Here is a 12066-nt window from a genome sequence, read left to right as displayed (position 1 = left end):
AGGTGTCCAACAGTAGATCAGTGTGGACAGTATATCTCTACATCCTATTACTACTGAAAAATAAATAGAAGACCCAATTAATAGATTCAATAACAAGAATCATTATCTTGAATAATATGCTGAATAAAAAAATCTAGATTCTATAACCATATACTGTACATTTTCTTTATATAACATCATGGAAAACCCAAGCAAACATACATAAAATGCTGACAGACATATCAGTGGACCCTGGAGGAGAAAGAGGTGAAATTTTATTGCAAAGAGGCAGGAAGGGACATTTGAAGTCATGAAAATCATCTATAACTTGTTTTTAGTTGTGGGTATGTAGATATAAATATTGGTAAAAAATATTCAACTAAATAAAAGTATGCTTTCTTTTCATATGATTTATACCTCAATAATTATTAGAAGACAATTAATAAAACACATGTAAAGAAGATAAAATGTGTTTCAATTTTATTATGATTATTATTATTATTATTTTAAGATTCCAAGTCTTCATGGCAAGAAATAGCTGACAAGGTTATTTTGTTTGCTTAAAATTACATTCATCTGCTTAATTGATTGATTCATATGTTGGTCAGCTTTGAGGTAGACATAAATCATATTGAAAGCATCAAATTATAAAGAGAAATTTTGTTAAAATTTCTTCCACTGGGAAAAATGTTTATATCTAGATCTCAATTTAGAACAAGTTGCTTGTATAAAAAGATATTATAAATATATATATATTATATATGATTATAAATATAGGTACAGCAATAGATATGTGAAATATGAGTTGTTTTATTCAGGGAAGATGGTTAAAAATTGTAGTGCTAACATATAAGTTAGTAGCATATATGACATAATGCTCCAAAGGTTATGCAAGAAGTTCTTCCTCTTCCTTTTAACACTCAATTAACTCTCACACCACTCCTGGCAGGAATTATGAATTCAATTTAAGGGAAAATGGAGACGAAAGCTAAATGAAGTTCTGAGCTTCTCAGGGCTTTACTTCTATGTGAGAGCTTGGAATGTTTGATTCTGCTGAGACCTCTTGACTTAACTGCCTTTGCAAAAACATTGGGGTAATGTGCAAATACTTTGAAGGGAAAGCTAATGATTCTATTTATTTGAGTTGATTCCCCTATTGAAGAAAATAGCTACAGTTAATTGTACTTCTCAAAACTTCAGGTTCATTTAAAAAGTATCATTCTGATCAGAAAAAGTGTCTCTTAAAATGACCCATAATACATGCTTGAAGGGATGTTTGAAGAAGCTGAACTTAGATCAATCAGTTAACTTCAAAGGAAAAATTTATGGAGTGTCCAATTATTTTTTGAGTTCTTGCAGAATGTAGAGGAAAAGAGGAACACTAGAAAATATAGTTTTCACATTGGTGAGGATTGATTAAGTGAAGCTGCTGTTTGTCACTTGCCTTCTTTCACACTGAAGCCAATTAAAAGCCTCTAGAATTCTTCCCTTGGCAATAACATCATAGAATCCTGTTTGGAGATCTGATAATTATGTGTTTCTTGCAAGCAATCATTTGCAGCATTGGCCATGCACTTCAAGCCTTGTAAGCCATCTTCATTGCCTCTTTTTGAAATAACTGTAAGGAAGAAACTCTGGGCTTGGTAAGCTCATGTAGGGACAGTCTTTTCTTGAGCAGACTTAATGACTTTGTGGTGGTTTTAAAACACACAGATTTTATTATGTGTTCTCTGTTTGCCAGTGCTTTCGTGATAAATAACCACAAACCTTGTGATGATTAAAACAAGACATTATATTATTGTTTTGTAGCCCATTAGATGGTATTGTATCATGATTATTTATTAAGACTGTGTTAATTGGTAAAGGATTGGAGGGTCAATTGCAGAAAGTATAAATCATGAACTTGGAAGGTGTTGTTTTGGTAGCAGTAAACTTATGTAGCAAAATAGGATTGAAGTGAAAGCAAGGGACCTGACTTCAAGAATTATTATGTATTTTCTCTCATTATGAAAGTTTATTGGTGCAATGCTACATGTTATAACAACATCCTCAGCAAACAATAGCCATAACATAAAATACTAAAAGTAAATATCTGAATAAAGAGAATTTATGCCAGCTAACATGAGCACTTTTATGGAATTCTGTGTCTAACATTTCAATGAATTGATTGAAACCCTGTCACTAAGTATGTTAGAGAGAAATTTCAAAAGATTATGGTATAAAGAATAACCTCAGGCTCTTACAAGGAAGGAGTGGCAGGTCGATTATACATAATAAAAATGTCCTTCTAAAATTATGTTGAAGAAGAATCTTCATAAAGATTCATCTCTAAAAGTACTTTATGATTCATAATTTCTGTAATAAAGACTTGGAAAATAAAAACTTACAGATTTGATGTACAAGACAAGAAAATTATCATTAAAAATGACATAGAGCTCTGATGTATTTTCTTGTTCTATTGTTTTTAACTTTTAAAAATGTATTTATTTTACATTATTCTTCATTTTGTATATTTTTCATCTTGGTTGTAATTCCTGTGGACTTACCACCACCACTTCACCCATGTGCCATCACCATAGTCATGTGCACTCTTCTCACCCCAGTTTTGATCCTATTCCCCTACCCACCCCCATAAAATATGTTTGGTTTTTCTTTTTTTACTTTATGACAATTTTTCTTTCTGATCATTTACATCTGGTATTTATCTTTTTCTTTCTGGCTTATTTCACTAAGCATGATCCCTTCCAGCTCTTCAGGTCTGTCCATGTTGCTGCAAAGGCATAATTTTACCTTTTTGACTGCTGAGTAACATTCCATTGTATGTCCTTTTTTTTTTTTTTTTGCCTCAACTATGAAGTGAGGATGGAAAGTTATGAATCACTGCCATATTGGTAATTTAGTCAAATAAACTAAACTTGGAAAACTTGATTATCCTGTCTGACTTGAAACTTGTATTTTTATTCTGCAGTTGTAGCCTCTTTCCACTAAATTATTCATTTCTATTATAGAGAAAAATCTCATGAGATTCACAGTGTTAATTTTGGGACAAGTGGGTTAATACTTAGATTTGTAATCATTTTTTCTCTGATACATTAAACAGATGTGTTTTTATTTTGCTTCATGTTTTGAAATAACCTTGTTTAACTTTTCACATTATAGGTCTTTTCAGGCATAGTCACCATAGTATCCCTAGCACCAAAGTGCTCTCAGTCCTCCACCAAAGTTGACCTCACCCTCCTCCCTGTTGTTCTCAATTCTCCTCTCCGCCCTCCTTTCCTATCTCCTGAGTGTCTTAGATCTACTGTGTACTTTAAAGAGTCAGTCATACAGTTTTTCTTTGAATGATCCTTTGTTTGCGTTCTCTAGATTACACATATAAGTGAAACTATCCAGATTGTACCTTTTTCCTTCTGGCTCACTTTACTCTGAATAACTCCTCCTAGTTTCATCCATGTTACCACAAAAGATATGCCTTTATCTTTTTTATCTCACTGTGTATATATATCAGATCATCTTTATCACTCATCTTTTCAGGGACATTTGGGTTGTTTCTATGTATTGGCTATTTTATATAGTGCTGTTATAAACAATGAAGGGTAGGTTTCATTTCAAATTAATGTTTTTGTGTTGGGTAGCGATACCTAGGAGTGCAATTACTGTAGATCCATTTTTAGTCTTCTAAGGAATAGCTACACTTCTTTCTACAGTGGCTGGACCAGTCTACACTGCCACCAACAGTGTAACAGGGTTCTGTTTTCTCCACACCCTCACCAACATTTGTAGATTTTTTGATATGACCATTCTCACTGGTGTGAGGTGATATCTTGTGGTTTTGATTTTTTAAATGACATTGACTTTAAGATCTTCATTCCTATCTCTTATACCTCATATCCAATACATAAGCAAATCTTTCATATATACATATGGACAAGAGCCTAACTTTGCAGATATTCAGTTTCCCAACTCTTCTTAAAAAAAAAAAAAAATATTTATGCATAGAAGAACTGGGCCAGGGCTGTGGGGAGTGAGAGAATTCACCAGAGACAGATTGGAGAACAGACAGGCAGCTTTACTGCAATATACTGCTGAGGGGAGCAGTGAGCAAGCTAGGCTAGGAAAAGTCTGCTGTACTATATGGGTTAGTCCCCTTACCAGGGATTGAACTCAGGCCACAGATGACAGTACTGAGATTTAACCTCTAGGCCACCAGGGAGTCATTGTACATTCTTATTTCCATTTTATTTTTAAAATATATCCAAATGCTGATTCTTCTCATTATCATCTTTTTTCTATTGCCAGTAATTAAGTGAACATTGCATCATTCATATACATGATTTTAATAGTCTTCTAACTTATCTCCCTGATTTTTTTTTTTTTAAGATTTTATTTGTGCATGCAGAACTGGGGTACAGGCTAGAGGTGCAGGGGCAGTGAGAGAATTCACCAGAGACAGAGTAGGGAGCAGAACAGGCAGACTTTCGAAGTACACTGCTGAAGGGAGCAGTGAGCGGATCAAGGAGATGTCTGCCGCGCTATGTGGGTCAGCTCCGGGGCAGGTGGGGATCAAACTCATGCAGACGTGACTTTAGCTTCTTAGTGTGGTGCTTTAACCCACTGCGCCACCAGGGAGGGCCCCATATCTCTCTGATTCTTATTGGATGATATTGCTTATTGTTTTAGGATAGACCTGCTTGGTTCCCATTTTGATTTGATTATTTTGTGCAGTGAAAGAAAAGCTGTGTGATGAAAATACTGTCTTTCTCAGCACATAAGAGCATCCTTTTGTGTGCTGGAAGGAGGGGCAAAAGGTGAAGAGAGTGAGAATTCAAATCTAACAGGAAAACGCTAGGACTTACTGGACCTACTTGTGCCTATGGTTAGACTTTAGAGATTTTCTAAGAAAGATGCAATCCATGTTCCAGGCACAGAATTTCTTGGGGTGGGACAGGAGGAATGTCTTTTCTTTGATGGGAGGAAATTAATTGGGAAGATTAGTTCAGTCTCAGAACTATTGCCCAATGAGAATATTCAGCTTATAGAAATAGAAAATACAAGTATGTTATATCCCTCCTTTTCATGCAGAATCATCAAAGCTACCTCTGTAAATACCTTCAAATGATGGTCCTAGTAAGTATATTTTTAGTAGATAACCATTCTGATCATCTTTAAAGTATCGATGACATATTTATAGGATCTTTGATATTATCAACTTTTTCATGTTATTATCTTTTAATTGGCATTCATTTTTGCAGTTACTAATTGACTGCATAATGTAACTCAAGGAATCTGCTAGTTTCTTTGGAATATACAAGACAGACACAATACACAAAGTTTGTGTACATATCTTCTTTTTAAATCCTATTTCTTCTTGCACTCCACATACCTTCTGAAGGTCTTATTTGTTCATGAGATCTATTCTTTTTTTCAATTTTCTGTCTTTTTTTTTCTTGTATTATTCTGCTTTGAACATATTCAGATGTCTGTATGTCTGAATGCTTTCTCAAAATCCACTTTCACATTATTCATGAAAGAGACAATTTTTCTCCCTCTTCATAGTCAAGAGCTATGAAGAATTTGAGACTTTATCATGTTTTCAAGTTAATCAGTTAGCCTGCAATCATTTCATGGATGCTGGAAGAATGCACAAGAATCCTGGGTTAGAGAAAAAGCACAGCTTGTAACGTGCAGCAATAGCAGAAACATACCTTTCAACATCTGTGCCTGTTTTTCCAATCCAAGTTCCTACAGGGAGCTGTGACAAAGACCAGGTGACATCTCCACACGGAGTGGGTTATTTTACACAAAAGATATCCTGAACTTTGGGAAATTGAATCTCTTTCAGTAGGATTTTTTATCAGCAGAAGGAATTAATACATAGGACATAAATAACCATGGTATTTTACTCTAAAGGAAGATTATCTTTAAAATTTATGTATTTTACAACCATTCTTGAAAAGATATTCAAAACAAATGGATTGCAGATATGCAAGAGATCCATAGAGAATATTCTCTCCATAAATTCACCTGCTGTCACAAATCTGTTCCTTTTTGTGATGGTTGATATTTTCTAACTTATCTTTGTTACTCCTCTTTGTAGCCCTTCTCCCCATCATCCTCGTGGTGGCTAACATGCATTTGTTAGTTTACTGATCACATTTTGTATTTGAAGACTTATAAAAAAAAATAAGGATATTTGAAAAGGGAAAGACCTTAATACAAAAGAGCCAACTTGTTCACCATGGTATTGTTTCCACACAACAAAATATTTATAATTGTAACTTCTGTGCCTGGAGGCAGTGTAGAAATGTGATAGATGTTTTATTCAACTGTGTAAAGTATGTTAAACAAAACTAAAACAAAAAAAGCAACACAGATAAATGGCTTTGCAAGTATCAGTGGTCATTAATATGCTATTTTGCATTGCTACGTCATGAAGTTAGACTAGAAAGGTTTTGGAAAACAAACTGGTTAGTTCCATGACATTTAAAATATATAAAAAACAGTAAACAGCAATTTTCTTTTTTGAAGATTTATTTATTTATGCATATAGAACTGGGCACAGGCCAGAGGTGCAGGGGTGATGAGAGGATTTACCAGAGACAGAGTGGGGAGCAAACAGGTAGATCCATGAAGTACACTGCTGAGTGGAGCAGTGAGCAGGTCAGGAGAGGTCTGCCACTGTGGATCAGCTCGGGCCAGGGATCTAACTTGCACTGAAGTAGCTTTAACTAGCTTGCAGTGCTGTATCCTAACCTGTTGCACCACCAGAGAGGGCCATTGCCCTCAATTTTTAACAAATATTAATTTTTTTCAAATATTTGAAAAAATATTAATTGGTCACTTATGACATGCCAGTCATAATGTAAAGTACCCTAGTTAACAAAATTATGAATATATGCCTCTATATATACATATATAACTGTATATGTAACATATATAGGGAGAAAACCTCCCTTTTCTCATAGAATTTGTCTTCTTGCTGTTTTCATTCTTAATTAAATTGAAATGCTGTCACACTCTTGCCTTAGTAAAATTTTTGAGTGTTTCATGACTATATGATTTTCAACTGACTGTGTATCTGTAGTTCTCAAATTTTTAACAAGACAGACACTTCCATTTATTTACTTTTTTAAAGAAAATTAAGTGGAATATGGATGATGGACAAAATGAATGAAATTTTGTTTGGATCATAAAAAATACTGTAAATGTCAGAATACTGATCTGTATTTCTATTGATTCCATTATTAAAGGGACAGTGTATTTCTTCAAGGCCTGGGTAACTTATGACAGAAGTAAGTAAGGGTACTGAGGGTTCACTATATAGGAAATAAGGTCAAAGCCTGAGGGGGTTGGCCAAGGGATTTCACAGGAAACAGTCTGAGCGGAGCGGCCAGTTGGCTGCATCTGTTGGACTCTCCTGTGCTGCCTTGCTTCTTGTTTCATCCTCAATAACAGAACATTTCTTGCCATAGGCTGCTACATCAAAGAATGATAGATTTTATATTATTTCTTCAGGCTATAAGCACTTACATGGAGTTGTAGAATTGAGCATGGAATTGAGATCAGTTAAATAAATCCTGAAGTGGAACTTGGCCTCAACGTTTTCTAGCTGCAACTTGGATGAGTCACCTATTGTCTTAGTTTTGTCAGATTTGTCGTTTATGAAACAGGGACAAAGTAATAGGAGTTTTTTAATAGGATTTTTTTTTTTAAGATTTATTTATTTGTGCATACAGAACTGGGGTACAGGTCAGAGGTGCAGGGGAGGTGAGAGGCTTCATCAGACACAGTGTGGGGAGCAAAACAAGCAGATCAACAAAGTACACTGCTAAGGGCAGCAGTGGATGAGACAGGAGAGGTCTGTGCTGTGCCATGTGGATCACCTCCAGGGGCCAGCGATGGAACTTGCACTGAAGCCATATGGCTAGCTTGCAGTGCTGTCTCCTAACCCATTGCATCACCAGGGAGGGCCTAATGTTAAAGATCTAATGGTTCATTGTATTGTGCATCTGTACAATTATTCTGATAACATTGTTCATTTATACAATTATTCTGATAACATTGAGGTAAGATTCCAGTTATTCTGATTTATTTTCCAAATTTTTAAATACTTTTTCTAGGGTAAATCAGATGTTTTGTGACAAGACCATTGAATAGCCTTTTCTTTCATAGTGTTTGTGTTTGCTTGATGAACTAAGATATAGAAATGTATTTTAATGCAATTAAGTTGGAGAAGAGACTGAAACTAATGGGTTAGAACATCATCTCTGTCATTGTCTTGCTGAGTGACTTTTGCATACTCTACTTTCTTTAAAAAATGTCATGTTTGTGTGAATTTTTTCCATACATTCTGTGAGGGCTACCTCACCCTGCTATCCAAACCAAAGATAAAATAGAACTGTAGAGTGATATCCCTGAAACCGTTTCCGAAATCCTCAACAATGTACTAGCAAAACAAGTACAGAAATATAGTGAAAATAATCCCCCATTATACAAGTAGGTTTCACTCCAACCCATCAACACTGGTCAACGTATGGAAATTAACAAGAAATTTTTAAGCCAATATTTAAATGGAATCATTGTTAAAAGTAAATTGCATAGTACTAGTTTACAAATTATATCTTAAAGAAAATTTATAAATACTGAAAACTACGTATTAACTAGTTTTACCAAATTGCTCTATTAACTATGCTCTTCAGATATTAATTTCTATTTACTTTTCTAACTAATATTCTATAATGGTGTGCTGATATGCATCTCTTCCTAGCACCACATTCAGGATTGTATGCTGGTAGTTTAAAATTGATGCCGCTCAATGGTAGAACAGTTTTACCATTAACACTGGCAAACAGTACAAGTTAGTTTTCTTCCCTCCTCTAGCAACTTGATAAACATTTATCAGCATACCACTGTATCTGTGTTTTAGTGTCCTCAAGTGTAAAATGGAGATAAAAATACCTATTTGTGGTGGTGTTCTAATGATGTAATAATTTATTTGTGATAAAGAGATTAAAAAAGTTCAGATACAGGTACACTATCTCTAATATTGAGCAATTATTGTTATTACTCCAGTGCTGTTTTAGAATGCCAGTGATGTATTATAACCCTAAGGGACTTGACACATGGAAGTGTTTTTTAATCTAGTTTTAGGCCAAACTGTTCTCTACAGGATTTGTATTGGCTAAAGGGGAAATCTTGATTAAGTTGCCATATTAGCACACACCATAAATTGTTTTCATAAAGTAATACAGTGGCAGTCAGTCTTGTGTTATAAAAGTGCTGCCTTCACTAAAATATGGCCACATCAATCAATTTAAATTCATATTTGTTATAAATAATTTTCATGCCTTGTTTTATTGATCAGGAAGTTAGTTGAATTCAATCATGTCCAAAATCCTGAATTTGAAAAGAACGTTGAAAAGAAGAAATATTTGAAAAATGTACAGTCTTTGTAGCATTTGTTTGACCAAAAATTGCAAAGTATATGTTGCCTTATTAAAGGATAAATGCTAATCAACCAAAATTTACAGATATTTGGTGAAAACTGAATAACATTAAACATGAAGAATTTGATAACCCCAATTAGAACCACTGAAGTGGATTTTACTACTATTCTGGTTCTTACAAAGCACTTAGTCAACCTTGAAGCCAAGTTGCCTGGGAGGTTAATAGAGATTCTGTGTGTGTTAAGAGTATGTGAAAGACACTATATCCTCAAAGATTACACGGGTTTTTCATAAAGTAATTCAGAACTAACAATCTTGTTTCAGTTTAACTGTCAGTCTCAGATGTGCCAACATAGTATGCTGGAGACCTGTGTGAAACCATATCTAAATTCTGTCATTACTTAAGTTCAGTCAAGGTTTTGATTATAAAAATTTTACATTCAGCTGTTTTTATTCATTTTATTTTTTTAGAGAAGTCAGGTTCCAAGATATTTTTCACAACTAGGTAATTTGTTTTGTTTTTCAGAGACATTTTGGTTTACAGAAAATTTGGATTAGAAATTTTTCCATATCTCTCATTAATCCTGTCAACCCCCTACATCATAGTCATGGATTGCTTAATGAGGTTTTGGTCAGTAACAACAGGGTGATGCCCTATAGTCTAGATTATGGTAGGCAGCACCACTGAATTTCTCTGACTACATCTATGACAAATTGCTAAATAAGTTGCTACTCATAATATATACCCATCACTAAGTGACTCATGACCATATTTACTTCTATTACTGTGTGACATTTATTATCATGATGAAGCCATCCATAGCTTCGTAGCTGTTAATTAGGTTTTGGTCAATAACAGACTAGATATACAGTGGCTACTGTAGTATAAATTCGATCCCTGGCCAGGGGGGTGACCCACATGATTGGCAGACCTCTCCTGATCCACCTGCTGCTCCCCTCAGTAGGTATTTCAGTCATTCTACCTGTTCTGCTCACCATTCTGTCTCTGGTGAATCCTCTCACCTCTCTTCCCCCTGCACCTCTAGCCTGCACCCAAGTTCTTGTATGTATGAATAATTACATATTTCTTTAAAGTCACAAAGTTGTATAGTATTAGCTCACCTGGCTTTGTTCTTCAGTGTTGTGATGACAAATCTTAGTCCCATAATTTATTTATTTATTTTCTTTAAAGATTTATTTATTTGTGGCCCTCCCTGGTGGCGCAGTGGGTTAAAGCACAGCACTGAGAAGCCAACGCCACTTCCCCATGAGTTCGATTCCTGCCTGCCCCGGAGGTGACCACATGGTGTGGCAGACCTCTCCTGACCCGCCCGCTGCTCCCCTCAGCAGTGTCCTTCGTCCATCTGCCTGTCCTGCTCCCCACTCTGTCTCTGGTGAAGCCTCTCACCACCCCTGAGCCTCTGGCCTGTACCCCCGATCTGTATGAAAAAAACGAACTCATGGGGAAGTGGCGTTGGCTTCTCAGTGCTGTGCTTTAACCCGCTGCACCACCAGGGAGGGCCCCCCATAGTTTATTTTTAATAAATATTGTCTAAATTCTCTGCTGAGTATAGTAGTAGTAGTAGTAGTAGTAGTAGTAGTAGTAGTAATAATAATAATAATAATAATAATAAAAAAAGCTAATAATAATAATAGAGACAGTAATAATAATAATAAAAGCTTCTGTTTTCTTATAGCCTAACAATTGTTTTTATATGTATGTTATAGACAGAATCCTAATGCCTTTATGATGTCCTTTCTGTATTAAATTTCTTCACCTATGCTAATAAATTTTACCAAATTTCTATACTGCCATATGGATTGATTTTATATTATTTTATAACCCTTCATTCTGTTAATTGCTAATATTTGAGTAGTTACATAGTAAAAACACTTTGAAAGTGTTCTTTTAATCACTTGGGAGAAGACTTACTATCTTTACAATGTGCAGATTTTTATGGGATTATTAAATTAAATTCAGTAGGCACTTATTTAACAAATGCTGTATGAGACTCCTCATGTTCACTTAATCCTTCCAAACTTCATGTTTCCAACTAGGAAACTATAGTCATTTCTGACCTTGACTTTCAAGTTCTTAGTCAGGTTTCAACTGTATTTGAGTTTCTAACTCTTTTCTCACAATTATGAGGGCATTGTTGCACCTGATGAGATCCTAGTCTTTCCTTTGTTGCTCCAAGGAGACCAGAGGTCTTCAAGAGGTCACATGGCCTTTTTCTCCTCACAGTTACAAAAAGTTTCTTCATCCCATTTCATTTATTTTCTCCACAGGGTTTTAATAGGAGATCAATAACTGCAGTACCACAGAGACTTGAGGCCAATTGTGTGCAGGAAAGAGACAGTCAAAAACATGTCCAGGAGTTCATTTGAAGTCTGAGGTTGTTCCAGGACGTACTAAGCAGTTTCTGAACAAATTTTGAGATGATGCATGCATTTGGTGGCAAAAGACTTTGTGTTTTTGTAAATTGCCTTTTTTTCCTTGCATCATAAAATAAAACTCAATGGGTTTTTTTCAGTATTTAATTAGTAAGCTTTTGTAAATAAAAGAGATGATACCAATGTGAGAACTGTTTAAAAATCTTGTACAAAATAAGTTGAAAGAACCATACTATAACCTTAAGAA

This window comes from Condylura cristata, unplaced genomic scaffold (assembly GCF_000260355.1).
Source record: "Condylura cristata isolate star-nosed mole 26May11 unplaced genomic scaffold, ConCri1.0 scaffold00011, whole genome shotgun sequence".
In the NCBI taxonomy this organism is placed as follows: Eukaryota; Metazoa; Chordata; class Mammalia; order Eulipotyphla; family Talpidae; genus Condylura; species Condylura cristata.
Note: the sequence above shows the minus strand (reverse complement) of the source record.